Raw genomic sequence first — 15800 nt, 5'->3', positions numbered from 1 at the left:
CTCAGGACTTCTGGTTCCCAGGGCAAACATCCATGGCAGGGCTGAACCCCGGCCTCGGAGCCTGGAACCCTGCTTTCCTCTCTGCGCGGGGCGCGCACGCGCTGTGTTGGGCCGAGTCCCTGCCCCTCTCCTGGCCTGTTTCCTAACTCTCCCTTGAGGGCTTGGACGAGGAACTGCTCAGGAGGCTCAGGGCGGTCACTGCGCTGACTCTCCCTCCTGGGAGCTGCGGGTGCGCTACAGGCGCTCAGCCCTCCCCACCCCCGCCTCGGGATGAGGTGTGGGGTGACCCGCCGGGGGGGCGGGGCCTCTTGCTCACCGACCCCCCCCCTCCGCAGCCGCACCGCGCATGCGCGTCCCCAGCCGCCAACGGCTCCCCTGATCGTGAACGTCCTCCCGGGCCCCCAGTAAGCTGCTCTGGGGCCCGTGTCTCCTTGAGCCCCGACTCCACCCCCACCGCAGCCAGGCTGGCCACCGAGCGCTGGGCTTGGTGGTCCTGGAGGCCAGGAGACAGGACAGTCACCGTGCAAACCCCCAGCCCTCCGTCTGGAGCCCAGGGCCCGGCTGGGTGAGTCGTTGCACACCGACTCGGCAGGGAGAAGGGGCGGCCACCACGTCCCCTCGTCCTCTGCCCACGTTGCTTGTCCTTCTGACAGCACCCCAAGACTGAGGTCCAGCCTGTCCCCGCAGGCAGGCCTGGCCGGTGTCCGAGGGTCAGAGGGAGCCCATGGAGAAGGGCGCCCAGCACCCCTGTGGGTGAGAGTTGGGGGGCAGGTACTGTTACTAGTGAGCCGTCTGGTCACTCAGTGATTCCACCCCGCTTTGTAGATGAGCAGCAGCCCCGGAACTCAAGGTCGCTCAAGTCTGCGTGACCAAGTCCAGCCTGACTGGGGCTGTCAGAGTCATGGCTGTTGACGTTGACCGAGCCCACGCTGAGACCTGGTCCTGTGCTGGGCTCCCCCAGACAGGGGACCGCCTGAGTCCAAGCACTTTGGGTGTCTTCCTGTCCCTGCTTTAATTCCCAACACCCCCTCCCCAGGTCAGAGTCACTGATCCTGTTTTCAGTGGAGGAAACTGAGGCTCAGAGAGTCACCACACGACCTGGCCTGTCACGGGCCGTGACGTCGCCCCGCCATGGGTTTGAGTCCAGGCCCATCTGGCCCCAAAGGCTGTCCTTGCACAGGAGCCTGAGGCTCTGAGCCTGGCCTTGGAGGTGAGTCCATTGTGGATGGGGGCAACGGGGTGGGGAGGAGCTTGGACGGGTCCCTGGGGGAGGAAGGCGGTAGGGAGCCTGGGGCGGGGATGAGAGGTGCTCACCGGGGAGGGTGTCTGGACCAGACCACACAGGACTCTGAGTGTGGGGCAAGGGGTCAGAGGTCACTGCAGGGTGAGCGGGACAAGGTACAGGCTGTCTGGTCAGAACCCCTACTTTTCAGCCCCTAGACTCAGAGGTGTTTTGTTGGACCTGTGTTCCAGCCCGTACAGCATGGATCCCAGAGAACCCCCCAGGGATGCGGAGGCGGCCTCTGTCTCCTCCCGTGGTCACTGGAGGCTGTGCAGTCTTCCTCCTCCTCTCAGGGAGGGGACTGCTGCCCGCAGGGCCCAGAGGGGCTTCTCGTTAAAGCCGTTCGGGTGCCGTCTGGACCAGAGAGGTCCGAGTGAGGGGCCGAGGGGGTCAGCAGGGCACTCTGGCCCTTGTCGCTCTTCTGATGTCCAGGCTGACATGGATGCAGGGGGTCCCTCATATGCTGGTTGGAGAGCAGCGAGAAGCTGGCGTTGCAGACCCTGAGACCCAGCCCTCATGTGCCGGAGGCTGCCAAGGGCGTGGGGAGCTGAAGACGAGGGCTGCTGGAGGCCAAGGACCGTGGGGATGCTGAGGATGGAACGTCTACTCCTGGCTCCCAAGGAGTGGAGGATCAGCAGAGCCCAGACCCCGCAGGGCACCCTGTGCCAGCGTTCGGCTCCAGGGGCTTCTAGAAAATGGGGCGTCTTGGTCCCCTCTGGGTATGGAGGGAGTGAGGTATGCTGGAACTGGGAGGGGCTGTCCCGGAGAAGCGGGGGCAGTCATCTCCTCCCCTGGCCTCCAGGGGGCCCAAACTTATGTTGGAAAAGCTCATGTTGATCCCCTTCGCTTGGGCCTGGAGGGCACTCTGAGCACGTGGGCACCTTCCCAGCCACCGAGTTCAGGCCATCTCCTTAGCTGATCCCAGATCCTAGAATGGGAGCTTCTGTTGGTCTTGGGCTCGGTGTTGGGGAACTGGTGGCTGGATGGGAGGACCAGGTTTGCTGTTGTCGAATCTGATAGATGGATGTTCTTGGGTGCCCGTGGGCACAGGCACCAGTGACCCAAGCCTGCAAGGTGTGAGGGAAGTACCCAGAGGCAGAGTCTGGTGGTGGTGGGTAGGGCCCTGTGACCATGGGCAGTGCCCCTTTGCAAACTTCAGCAAGTCCTCTTGTTTCCAGAGCACAGACAACACTGGAGGCTGTGGTCTGTGAGAGGCCAGGTCAGCCCGTCCATGGGCAGCCACCAACGCCTGCGGGCTGGCCAGGTTCAGGGTGAAACTGTAGTCTGGGAGAGACCTGGAATGCCAGCTGGGGTGGAAAGTGCCTGGGAGCCTAGTCCACTCCAGTCTGTGATTGTCGTCCACCCAACGACGCATATCTGGAGAGAGGCCCTGGCTGTTGTCTTGGGCTGGTGAGAAGAGGCAAAGAAGAGCAAAATAAACCCAAGGTTTGCAGAACAAAGCAAATGATGAAATTTATAGCAGGGATAAACAGAACAGAGACGCACTCGAGAAAATCAGTGACACCAAGAGTTCTTTGTTTTAAAGATTTAAAAAATGGACAACATGGACAACTGTATGTCAACAAGTTGCTTAACCTAAATGAAATGGATAAAATCCTAGAAACACACAAGCTAGCAAAACTGACTCTAGAAGAAATGGAAAGTCTGAGTAGATCTCTTATAAATAAACAAACTGAAGCAGTAATAAGAACCCAACAGGGAAAAAGAACCTGATGCCTTCATTGGTGTTTTGATTCAGATACTTAAGGATAGAAAACAGATCCTTCCTAAATTCTTCGAAAAGTACAAGACAAGCAAACGCTTTTAAACTCATTTTGTGATGACATTAACATAACTCCAAAGATGCTGTAAAGTGAGTAGGACCATAAAGAAAGCTGAGCACTGAAAAATTGATGCTTTTGAACTGTGGTGTTGGAGAAGACTCTTGAGAGTCCCTTGGACTGCAAGGAGATCCAACCAGTCCATCCTAAAGGAGATCAATCCTGAATGTTCATTGGAACATTGGGAAGACCCTGATACTGGGAAAGATTGAAGGCGGGAGGAAAAGGGGACAACAGAGGATGGGATGTTGGATGGCAACATGCACTCGACGGACATGAGTTTGAGCAAGCTCCAGGAGATGGTGATGGCCAGGGAAGCCTGGTGTGCTGCAGTCCATGGGGTGGCACAGAGTTAGACACGACTGAGTGACTGAACTGAACTGAAAGATGCCATAAGAAAAGACATCTGCAGGCCAAAATCCATTAGAAAGATGTAACACTCTTCAGTGGAATGCTAGCAGACAGAACCCAGCAGCACACTGAAAGGACTGTGTAGTCTCTCCAGTGCTGTCTTATCAGGAATGAGTGGGGCTGCTCAGAAGTTAATTGGTGTCAGACACCACCTCAATAAAAACACGGGGTCATCTCAATTGATGCAGAAAAAGCATTTAAAACTTTGAAGAAACACAAGCCTTTTTTAAAAACAATAGCTGCTCTCAATAAAATAGAAATAGAAGAGCATTTCCTTCATACGATTTAGGATATTTGAGAAAAACATGTGCATCACACTCAGGGGAGAAAGGCTGAAAGTTCTCTCCCTAAGGACGGGAGTAAGTCGGTGATGCCCACTTTTGCTTTTCATTTCAAAATTGTAATGGAAATCTGATGAGCAATTAGCAAGACATCTATCAATAGATACATAGATACATGTCTTGCTTAGATGGTATAAAATCTGTTTGCAATGTGGGAGTCCCGGGTTTGATCCCTGAGTCAGGAAGATCCCCTGGATAAGTAATGGCAACCCACACCAGTATTATTGCCTGGAGAATGGTGTGGGCAGAAGACCCTGGCAGGCTACAGTCCATGGGGTTGCAAAGAATCGGACATGACAGGGCAACTAACACTTTCATATCAGTAGAATTAAGAAATAAATCCAGGCAATTGATTTTGAACTTGTATATCAAGTCATTCATAAGAGAAAAACAGTCTCTTCAGCAAATGGTCTGGGGAAACCAGATGCCCACATGCCACAGAATGAGGATGGAACCTTACCTCACATCAAAGAAAACTAGCTATGAAACAAGGACCTAAATTTAAGACCTAAAATGGAAGCATCTTGGAAGAAAACTTAGGGATAAATCTCATACCCTTGGGTTTGACAATATCATACCCTTGATGTGATATTTAATAGAATGGCAATTATACAAGAGACAAAATTAAAAAACAGAAAAATTGGACTTTATCAAAATGAAAACCTTTTGTGAATGAAAGGGCAATCTCAAAAGAGTATAAAGAAGACCCAAATAATGGTATAAAATATTGGCAAATAATAAATCTTATTAAGGTCTTGTATCCAGAGTACATAAAGGACTTTTACACAAGAGTATAAACACAACATCATTGCAAATAATAGACATTTCTCCAAAGAAGATACACAAATGGCCCGTGAAGCACATGGAAGGGTGATCAGCATCACCAGGTATTAGAGAAATGCAGGCCAGAGCCACGGGGACACGCCGCTTCACACCCGCTGGGACAGCTGTAATGCAGTAAACAGAAAATAACAGATGGCGAGGATGTTGATGAATTGGAATTCTTATACATTGCTGGGTGGGGGTGCCATGGAATGGGGGAGTGGGCAACAGGAAGTGAGTGCTACATGGCTGCAGGGTTTCTTTTGGGGGTGATGAAAGCATTGTGGAACCAGATAATGGTGATGGTGCACAGCATAGTAAATGTTAATGCCACCAAATTGTACAGTGAAATATGTCTGAGAAGATGAACTTTAACTTGAAAGTCAACTCATAAAGCACCATAAAGAAACCATAAAGTATGTGAAAAGAAAAAGAAAGCAGAAAAAGGATACCCTCACAGGAAGACTCTGGTTCTGGAGGTGACACCAGCTGGGTTTCATGAGCAGCTACTGGAGGCGGGTTCGGGGCTTTGTGGGTGGGTGGCTGGAGCAGGCTGAGCTCTGGGGCTGGTGCTGCTGTTGACTCTTGCTGCGTCGACTGCACCAGCCGTAGCTCTGCATGGGGCTCCAGAGCGGGGTCTGGGGCAGGAGGTGGGCGAGAGCTAGATCTGGGGCTGATGCTAGTCCTGAGACTTGCACTGGCTCTGTCTCTGGAGTTGATGTTGGAGCAGGTTCTGGCTCTGGAGCTGGGGATGGAGCTGACTCCAGCGTTGGTGACAGAGCCAGCCTGTCTCCCGGAAGATGGTGGCGGGAGGCTGGAGCTCCTCCCAGCTGTGGTGTTGGAGCTCGGACTCTTGTTGCAGCTGCTGTTGGCTCTGGGGACTGCACTCGCTTTAGCGTGGAAGTACTAGAGCTGGTTCTGGACCGGACTCTGATTTGAGCTGGTTCTAATTCTAGGCCTGGTGCTAGAACTATCATTGGAGTTTCCACAGGAGCTGGTAATAAAACTGCCTCTTTCTTTGTCGTTTGTGTTCAGACTGGCATTTAATATTTTTCTACCTCTAGTTTTGGTGCTGTGAGGCTGTCACGGCTAACGCCATGACAGGCAGCCTAGATTAGGGGTAGGCCTGGTTTCCCGGGGTAACATAATTATCAGGCCACCTGGAGCCAGCCAATCAACATGTGCCTAGCAAGAAAAAGGGAACCTATCAGGGGAAAGCTGAAAGCCCACGAAGGATTGGGCCAACAAAAATTGCCTTGCAACTATGTAGCCAATCCGCTTGCACCAACTACCTGATTGTACCCAATAAATACCCGAGAGAACTGGGGCTCGGGGCCTTTTTGTCCTCACACCCTTGGTGAGGGCGGGAGGCCCTGGCTCGAGTCAGTAATAAATTCCCCTATTGCAGGTTGCATTGTCTCGAGGAGTCTTCTTTCCCTATCGGGGATTCAGACTATGGGCAGAATATTTGGGGGCTCGTCCGGGATCCCTTGACCGGGGAAGAACGCTCTTTGGAACAAAGGGGAAAAAGGACAGGTAATAGCACCGGTGCTCAGGCAGGTCTGGAAAGTCCAGTGTAAATCCGAGGCCCTGCTAGAAGGCAGAAAGGTGTCTGGCGTGAGGGAAAGCTTTCCATGAGGGAACGGATTGGCCGTTCCGGCCGGCGTAAGGCCAAGGCCAGCGAGAATGCTGGAAGGCAGTCGGCTCCGCGGGAAGGAGACCTCCTCTCCTAAGCCCGAATCTGGGGAACGGTGGACGCCATTCGGTAAGGTGACCCTTGTTCCAGAAGATAGGGAGACTCAGGAGGTCCCGCCCCCCAGTTCTGTGTTGTCGGCCGATGTGTGTCTGTCTATGTGTTTTTCTACGCCCTTTTGCGTCTGTATAACTACCGGCATTGTCTCCTGTCTCCTTGTTCTCTGGTGTGTCGTTGTCTACTTCCTCCTATAAAGCCTTGGAGCCTCATTTCTGTTTGTGAGAGTTTCAGTGAACAGGCAGACAGTTGTCGGGGCAACTGACGAGTCCCGGCCAGGGCTACTCTCTGGCGGATTCTGAAGGCCTCCCAACAAGTCAGCCCCAGTAATGGGAGCCCGAAAGGGTGAAACTCTTTTCTTTTTTCTCGTATTCTAAACCGAGAATCTGGCCAAATAAAAACCCATCTGTGTGGGCACGGGACAGGCACTTAAGAGCCGATAGGGTGCCTGCCACTGGAAGACTCCCGTGAAAAGATAAGGGGGTCACGGAACGGGCTAGAAACCCTTAGGATGCCCGCCCCCAACAAGAAAACTTCCGTGCAATGACTAAGGCACTAAAATAGTTCCACAAAGCATACCACAAGCCCAGCCTCCTGGCCGCCACCACTCCCGATAGGATTTTTTGGTGGTAATTCTCAGTGACCTTCTTCTGACTCTCACTATGGGGCAAGGAGAATCTACCCCACTCTCTCTCATGACTGATCATTTCTCGGATATCAGGGCTAGAGCGTATGATCTGTCGCTACTGGTTAAAAAGAGTAAATTAATAACCTTTTGCTCTGCAGAGTGGCCCGCCTTCCAAGTTAGATGGCCTCCAGAGGGAACTTTTCAACCTTCTATTATTCGGGCGGTGAAAGAAAAAATTATGGCTCCTGATCCCTGGGGCCACCCGGGCCAAGTCCCATATGTTATGGTCTGGCAAGATCTAGTAGAAGATCCGCCCAAATGGTTAAAACCTTTTGTTCACAAACTCCCTGATTCTCCTAATGTACAAGCCCTGGTTATGGAAACCCCCACCCCTCCAGAGGAAGCCGAGAAGAACAAGGGCCCAAAACCAGCCTTGCAGGAATCCTCGTATCTGAACCTGATTGACTTGGAGACGGAAATTAGGCCCCCGCCATATGCCCCTCCTCCGTTGCAGGTTCCCCCAGGGGGAAGAGCCCCCCCCCCCAGATAAATCAGAAGGGATAAGGGAACCCCGACCCTGGAGAAGAAATAGAGGAAATAGGGGTGAGCAGGATCATGGGGACCCAGAGTTACCTTCATCTACTGTACAGACACTCCCCGTCCGGGTGGGACCAGCTAACCCGGACGGAGAGCGAACCTATCAGTACTGGCCCTTTTCCACGAGTGATCTGTATAATTGGAAAACCCAAAATCCTCCTTTTTCAGAGAAACCCCAAGGCCTCATTGACCTCTTAGATTCCATTTTGTTCACTCATAACCCCACCTGGGATGGTTGCCAGCAGCTGTTGCAGGTGCTCTTCACCACGGAGGAACGGGAGCGAATCCTGGCAGAGGCGCGGAAAAGGGTCCCGGGGGTCGACGGGAGACCAACCGCCCAGCCTCATCTTGTGGACGAGGGGTTTCCTCTGTTGCGGCCTAACTGGGATTTTGAGCGAGTGGAAGGTAGGGAGCGTCTCCGAGTGTACCGCCAGACTCTAATGGCTGGCCTGCGAGCCGCAGCTAGAAAGCCGACAAATTTGACGAAGGTAAATTTAGTAAGACAAGAGCCCACTGAGAGCCCATCAGCCTTCCTAGAGAGGCTAATGGAAGCCTTTAGGCAATATACACCTATGGACCCCCAGGCTGAGAAATCATGCGCTGCAGTTCTACTAGCGTTTGTAAATCAGGCAGCCCCAGATATTAGGAGGAAATTACAAAAGATAGAGGGGTTAGGAGAACAGACAATACAAGACTTACTGAAAGCAGCTGAAAAGGTATTTAATAATAGGGAGACCCCAGAAAAAAGGGAGGAACGACTTCGTCTGGAGGAAAGGGAACTAGCTGAGAAGATCAGGAAAGAAGATAGGAAACATAGGGCGAAGGAAAACCGGAAAAACCAGAGAGAGCTGGCCAAGATTCTTTTTGCGGGGATGAAGGCCGGAATAGAATTGAGGGAGCCTCGAGGCCCCCAGACGGGAGAAAAAGACCAAAAAGGCAGGCCCTAAAGAAAGATCAGTGCGCTTACTGCAAAGAACGGGGGCACTGGAAAAATGAGTGCCCTAAGAGGGACCCAAAGAGAGGAACAACCCAGAGAGAGAGAATTTCCCCTGGAACTCAAGTTCTATATGCGGGGGAAGACAGTGACTAGGGAAGTCAAGACTCGACACCCCTCCCCGAGTCCTGGGTAACCATACATGTGGAGGGAAAACCCGTTGGCTTCATGGTGGACACTGGCGCCCAACACTCTGTTTTGAATAAAAAACTGGGACCAATGTCTAAGAAAACCAGCTTGGTGCAGGGAGCCACAGGGACAAAAAGATATTGTTGGACCATGGAACGGAAAGTAAATCTGGGGACCTGTCAGGTGTCCCATTCGTTTTTGGTGATACCAGAATGCCCAGCCCCTCTACTTGGACGGGACTTGTTGACTAAAGTTAATGCTCAGATCCATTTTGACCCTGGGGGAATGTCAGTCACGGATGGACTTGGACAGCCGATACATGTCTTGTCTCTAGCTTTAAGAGATGAATACAGACTTTTTGAGGCTAAGCCCTCAGAGGTTATAGCACCAGATATACAACCGTGGGTCCACAAATACCCGTTGGCATGGGCAGAAACAGCAAGAATGGGACTGGCTAAACAGAGACATCCGGTCGTCATCGAACTAAAAGCTGAGGCGACTCCTGTGAGGGTGAGGCAATACCCTATGAGCCAGGAGGCTCGGCGGGGGATCACTCCCCACATTCGACGGCTCATGGATGCCGGAATTCTCAAGCGGTGCCAATCCCCTTGGAACACCCCCTTACTACCGGTGAAGAAGCCGGGGAATACGGATTACAGACCTGTCCAGGACCTACGAGAAGTCAACAAGCTGGTGAGTGACATACACCCTACTGTCCCCAACCCGTATACCCTCCTGAGCAGTCTGCTGCCTGAGTACACTTGGTACACTGTGTAAGACTTGAAAGATGCTTTTTTTCAGCCTACCTCTGGCGGCCCAGAGCCAGGAAATATTTGCCTTTGAGTGGACTGAGGGGGAAGGCCAACCGGTAGGACAACTAAATTGGACCCGCCTCCCACAAGGGTTCAAAAACTCCCCTACCTTGTTTAATGAGGCTTTGAGTGAGGACCTCTATGAATATCGGACTCGCCACCCAGAGGTCATCCTGCTGCAATATGTGGATGACCTTATGTTGGCTGGAACCACAGAGGAGGCATGCAGCCGTGCCACCGGTGACCTCTTACAGACTCTAGGCATCTTGGGGTATCGTGCTAGCACAAAGAAGGCGCAAATATCCCGGCAAGAGGTCACCTATTTGGGGTATAAGATCAGGCAGGGGCAAAGGTGGCTAACCCAGGCCACGAAGGAAACAATATTGCAGATACCAGAGCCCAAGACCCCCCGCCAGGTGAGAGAGTTTTTGGGGACTGTCGGATATTGTAGACTGTGGATCATAGGGTTTGCTGAGAAGGCCCGGCCCTTGTATGAGAAAAGTAAAGAGACCCCAAACTTGACTTGGACTGAGCCAATGAAACAGGCTTTCCAGACACTCAGACGGGCCCTGCTAGAAGCCCCAGCCCTTGCCCTGCCTAACCCAAATAAGCCATTCCAGCTGTTTGTAGATAAAAAGCAAAAAATAGGAAAGGGGGTCTTGACGCAACAATGGGGACCATAGAAGCGGCCGGTGGCATACCTTTCAAAGCGATTAGACCCGGTGGCCTCTGGGTGGCCCCCTTGCCTCCGCATCATTGCAGCAACTGCCCTCCTTGTCCGCGGCGCCGACAAGTTGACGTATGGACAGCAACTCTGGGTTTACACCCCCCGCGCCATCGAAGAGGTTTTAAAGCAGCCGCCGGGTAAGTGGATCTCCAATGCCTGTTTGACACATTACCAGGCCCTGCTGCTTGATGCCCCAAGGGTGCGTTTTCAGACCCCTTGCTTCCTGAATCCAGCCACGCTTCTACCTAACCCAGAGAAAGACCGCCTTCTCCATGATTGCAGTGAGATACTGGCTGAGGCCCTGGCGGCTCGAAAAGACTTAACTGATGTGCCGCTAAACAGCAGTGAGCTAGTATGGTTCACTGATGGGAGCAGCTATGTAAAAGATGGACAAAGGAAGGCGGGAGCCGCTATAGTTGATGATTCAGGACAGACAATATGGGCTGAGACACTTCCCCCAAACACGTCTGTGCAAAAAGCAGAATTGATTGCCCTAATACAGGCTCTGGAACAAGCCAAAGGGAAGAGAGTCACCATTTTTACGGACAGCCGATATGCTTTTAGCACTGTCCATATTCAAGGTCCGATATACCAGGAAAGGGGATTTAGAACAGCGGAGAGAAAAGAAGTCAAGAATTTGCCTGAGATCCGCAGGCTCCTGAAAGCTGTTCAACTGCCCCGGGCAGTAACAATTGTACATGTCCCCGGTCACCAGAAAGGAAAAGACCCTAGGGCACGGGGCAATTGGGCTGCTAATGCGGCCGCTTGAGAAGCGGCCAGCCGGGACTATGCCACCCCCATATTAGCCGTGAGACTTCCACCTCCTGGTATGGGGACTCTGCCGCCAGTCCCTGACTATTCCCTCCCTGACCTCGTTTGGATCAACGAGGATACCACCCTCCAGAAGTATGACAAAGATGGATGGTACCGAGATCAAAACAACAACCTGATATTGCCTGCCATCCTGGGTCGTCACCTATGTGAACACCTGCACACAACTACACACTTGGGGGAGAAAAAGACCTTGACTCTTCTCCAGACGGCCTGCCTGAGTTTCCCTCGACAAAATGCAACTGTACGAGAGATAATCCAGGCTTGCAAAGCGTGCCAGCTGATGAAGACAGGAAAAAGGCAGCACACTGGAACGAGGTACTGAGGGGAAGAGCCAGGGCAACACTGGGAGATAGATTTCACTGAGGTAAGACCAGGCAAGTACGGGTATTGCTATCTGTTGGTTCTGGTAGATACCCTCTCGGGGTGGGTAAAAGCCTTCCCCACTAAGGGAGAGACAGCAACAGTGGTTGCTAAAAAGATCTTAGAGGAGATAGTGCCTAGGTACAGGCTGCCAGTGACTATGGGCTCTGATAACGAACCTGCCTTTGTGAGCCAGATTGTACAAGGGCTGGCCCAAGCTCTGGGGACAAAATAGAAGTTACACTGTAAATATAATCCCCAGAGCTCAGGACAGGTTGAGAGAATGAATCGGACCCTAAAAGAAACTTTGACAAAGTTGGCAATAGAGACTGGCGGGGACTGGGTGACCCTCCTTCCCTTCGCGCTCTTTTGAGCGCGTAACACCCCTTATAAGCGGAATCTTACCCCTTTTGAGATTCTGTATGAAAGACCCCCTCCTGTGTGTCCTATATTCGAGGGAAAATGCCTACCACCCCCTGCCTTGGGACAATTTCAGCAAACACTCATGGCATTAAGTAAGGTACATAGCCATGTTTAGAAATTGATTCAAGAGATACACGAGGGTCCAAACAAGGGGACCATCCCCTCACATAATATTGGCCCGGGTGATTGGGTTTGGGTAAAACGACACCAATCTAAAGCATTAGAACCTAGATGGAAAGGCCCTTATGTTGTTCTCCTTACCACTCCTACTGCTGTTAAGGTCGACGGGATCGGGCCCTGGGTTCACTGCAATCACGTGCGGCAAGCCACCCCGGAAGAACAGGAGAAGGCGCAAGCAGAATGGGAGGCAAGACCTCACCCGTCAAATCCTTTGAAACTGAAACTCGTACGACGGGAGCCCTCTTAACTCTCCTGCTGATAACAGTTTTCATCGGCCCAGGAGCACCCAGCCACAACCCCCATCAGCCAGCTAACCTGACTTGGGTGATCTACAATCCTGAGACTGGAGAAGTGCTTAATTCGAGCTCCAACGTGGCCCCCAAAGGGACATGGTGGCCAGTACTGACCTTTGATTTGTGCGTGCTGGCGGCTGACGGTAATGGGTTTGGTCCCCACCAACTGACCAAGTTCTTTGCCCACAGCTCTTTCGGTCTGTTCACCCATAACTGTGAGCGAAAAGGCCCACAGTACTACGAACAGGTGCCTGTCTATGTCTGCCCGGGGGGAAGAAGGGATCAGAACCAATTTGAAAAATGTGGGGGAGCTGACTCTTTTTATTGCACCGCTTGGGGTTGCAAAACCACGGGAACAGTCCATTGGCTCACTAACTCCGACAAGGACCTCATTCAGGTAAAATCACCCCCGAATTCCCAGAAATGTCCAACTAAGGGAGTATCATCCAGACCTGGGCAATGTTTCCCATTACAGATCAAATTCACAGACAAAGAAAAAAAATTTACCAGGTGAGATGTTGGCCGAGCTTGGGGCCTCCGTCTTTACAAGACTGGCTATGACACAGGATTCCAGTTTGAGCTTAAATTAAAACTGGGACCGCTCCATTTGGCACCCAAAGTAGCCTTAAGACCAAACCAGGTGATAGCCCCGAAGCCCACCCCCCAGGGAACAACCCCAAAGCCTCCCTCCCAGAACCAAAGTCAGGCTAATAGATCGACTCCACGCACCGTGGGACCCCCCAGGGTTGACATGTCCCCACCAACAGACCCCCTTATGAAAATGATCTCCTCAGCTTATCTCACCCTAAATGCCTCTCGTCCGGACTTAACAAATGGTTGCTGGCTTTGCTATAATATTAGGCCTGCCTATTATGAGGCGGTTGCCTTTTCTTCAAGGTTCAATGTGACCTCTGATGTCTCGGCCTGCAGATGGCAGCAACAACCTGGGTCAGGCCGGCTGACAGTAGGCTCCATTACGGGCATAGGCACCTGTATGGGAACTATCCCTAAGACTCATCAACACCTATGTGATAGTAATTCAGTCCCTAGGACTAGCCTCCCCAATTCTACTCACCAGTGGGCACTTCCGCCAGAAAACGGGTGGTGGGCTTGCTCCGCCGGACTAACCCCGTGTGTCCATAAGGCAGCACTTAATGCCTCCCAAGATTTCTGTGTCCTAGTCCACCTGATCCCCCGGCTAAACTATTACTCAAAGGAAGAGCTGCAACCAAGGTTAGACCCATCGGGTCAATATAGGGTAAAACGAGAACCAATCACTGCCCTGACTTTGGCAGTCCTATTGGGTGCTATAGGAACGGGAAGTGAGATCACAGTCTTAACGTTGCAAGATAAACAGTATAATCGACTAAGGGCTGCAATAGATGGAGATATTGAGCAACTCGAGAAGTCCATTTCACACGTGGGGGCTTCCTTGAGCTCCTTGGCTGAAGTAGTGTTACAGAATAAGAGAGGTTTAGATTTGTTGTTTCTGCAACAAAGAAGATTATGTGCAGGACTGGGAGAAGAATGCTGTTTCTCTATCGACCATTCAGGGGTGGTACAAAAATCTCTCCAGAAAGTAAGAGAGACTAGCCCAGCAGAAGAGAGAACGAGAAGCCCAACAAGGCTGGTTTGAATCTTGGTTTCAGGGCTCCCCCTGGTTGACCACTTTGATTTCCACCCTCCTGGGTCCACTCATATTAACATTGTTACTGACCTTTGGTCCATGCATTTTAAACCGTCTGGTCTCATTTATTAGGGAGCGCCTAAATACCATCCAAATTATGGTATTGAGACAACAATATCAGCCAATTTCACAGGGTGAAGAGAAAGATTCCTCTACAAAAAGTACAAAGACAGGGGGGAGATGTGAGGCTGTAACGGCTAACGCCATGACGGGCAGCCTAGATTAGGAGTAGGCCTGGTTTCCCGGAGTAACATAATTATCAGGCCACCTAGAGCTAGCCAATCAACATGTGCCTAGCAAGAAAAAGGGAACCTATCAGGGGAAAGCTGAAAGCCCACAAGGATTGGGCCAACAAAAATTGCCTTGCAACTATGTAGCCAATCCGCTTGCACCAACTACCCGATTGTACCCAATAAATACCCGAGAGAACTGGGGCTCGGGGCCTTTTCGTCCTCACACCCTTGGTGAGGGCGGGAGGCCATGGCTCGAGTCAGTAATAAATTCCCCTATTGCAGGTTGCATTGTCTCGAGGAGTCTTCTTTCCCGATCGGGGATTCGGACTACGGGCAGAACAGTGCTATAGCTGATGCTGCAGCTGTTTCCGGCCCTGGTGGTGGTGCTAGAACTGCTGGTAGCTCGGAGCTGGGGCCGGCCTGGGCTCATGCTCAGGCCAGGTCGTCCTCTGAACCTGGCATCGCCTCTGACTCTGTGACTGTCGTTGGAGCCAGTGCTGGCTCTTGATGAGCCAGCCTCAGGGCTTCTTCCCTGGTGCCTCAGCGGTTAAAGCGTCTGCCTGCAATGTGGGAGACCTGGGTTCGGTCCCTGGGTCGGGAAGATCCCCTGGAGAAGGAAATGGCAACCCACTCCAGTATTCTTGAATGGAGAATTCCATGGACAGAGGAGCTTGGTGGGCTACAGTTCACAGGGTCACAAAGAGTGGGACACGACTGAGGGACTTAACTTTCACTTTCCAGTGAGGGGAAGGGGTGGTATCCTTTCTTTCAGGGATGGGCATGCTGCCGGGAAGGCAACCATTCAAAAGAGGTTGGTACCCAGAGAGGTCTGAATGAGAGGACCAAGAGGACACTCAGCCTGCCGAGCTCACAAGGATACTCTCGCACATGTTGCCATTGTCCGTGTCCATGGTGGATGATGCAGTGTTGCCCACGTGCTGGATGCAGTGAGGAGGTCTGGTTGCAGACCCCTGAGACAGAGTCTGTGGGTGTGTGGTTGAAGCTCAAAAGGGGGAGGTGATGCTGGGGGCCGAGCTGATGCCAGATCTTCTCAGTAATCATGGAGACAGCATGGTCAGCAGATTCTCTGGACCCTGCAGGGCACCGGAGGCTGACGACCCACTCATGGGCTTCTAGAAACTCTGTTTAGGAGCCAGGACTTCCTGGCCCCTTTTGTGGGTGTGGAGTGGGGAGCTCCGGTCCAGGAATGGAGGGGCTGGAAAGGGATGTCAGGGAGAAGGGGTGGGCAGTGACATTCTTTGGCTGGACATCTGAGGACTCTGCCAAATCTCATGTCATTTCCTACACTCTGAAGCTGGAGGAGCTGGCCGAGTGCACGATGAGCACGTGGGCAGAGCCCCCGCTGCAGACCTCTGCCCCGATCTGAGCTGGTCACGGCACTAAGGTGGGAGCTGCCCCTGGTCCTGAACTCTGTCGGGGACCGGATGACTGCGGG

At 52.3% G+C, this 15800-nt stretch overlaps 1 long non-coding RNA gene across 1 annotated transcript; it reads left to right on the top strand.

The window, feature by feature from the left end:
* Positions 1–371: 371 nt before the first annotated feature.
* LOC122703787 lies at positions 372–12287 on the top strand. The gene is made up of 4 exons (XR_006343609.1): positions 372–565; positions 1037–1210; positions 1715–2017; positions 12232–12287. It is a non-coding gene; the product is annotated as an uncharacterized LOC122703787 (long non-coding RNA).
* The last annotated feature ends 3513 nt before the right edge of the window (positions 12288–15800 follow it).

The sequence above is a fragment of the Cervus elaphus genome, chromosome 11 (genome assembly GCF_910594005.1).
Source record: "Cervus elaphus chromosome 11, mCerEla1.1, whole genome shotgun sequence".
Classification (NCBI taxonomy): domain Eukaryota; kingdom Metazoa; phylum Chordata; class Mammalia; order Artiodactyla; family Cervidae; genus Cervus; species Cervus elaphus.
Note: the sequence above shows the minus strand (reverse complement) of the source record. Positions and strands in the feature narration are given on the sequence as shown.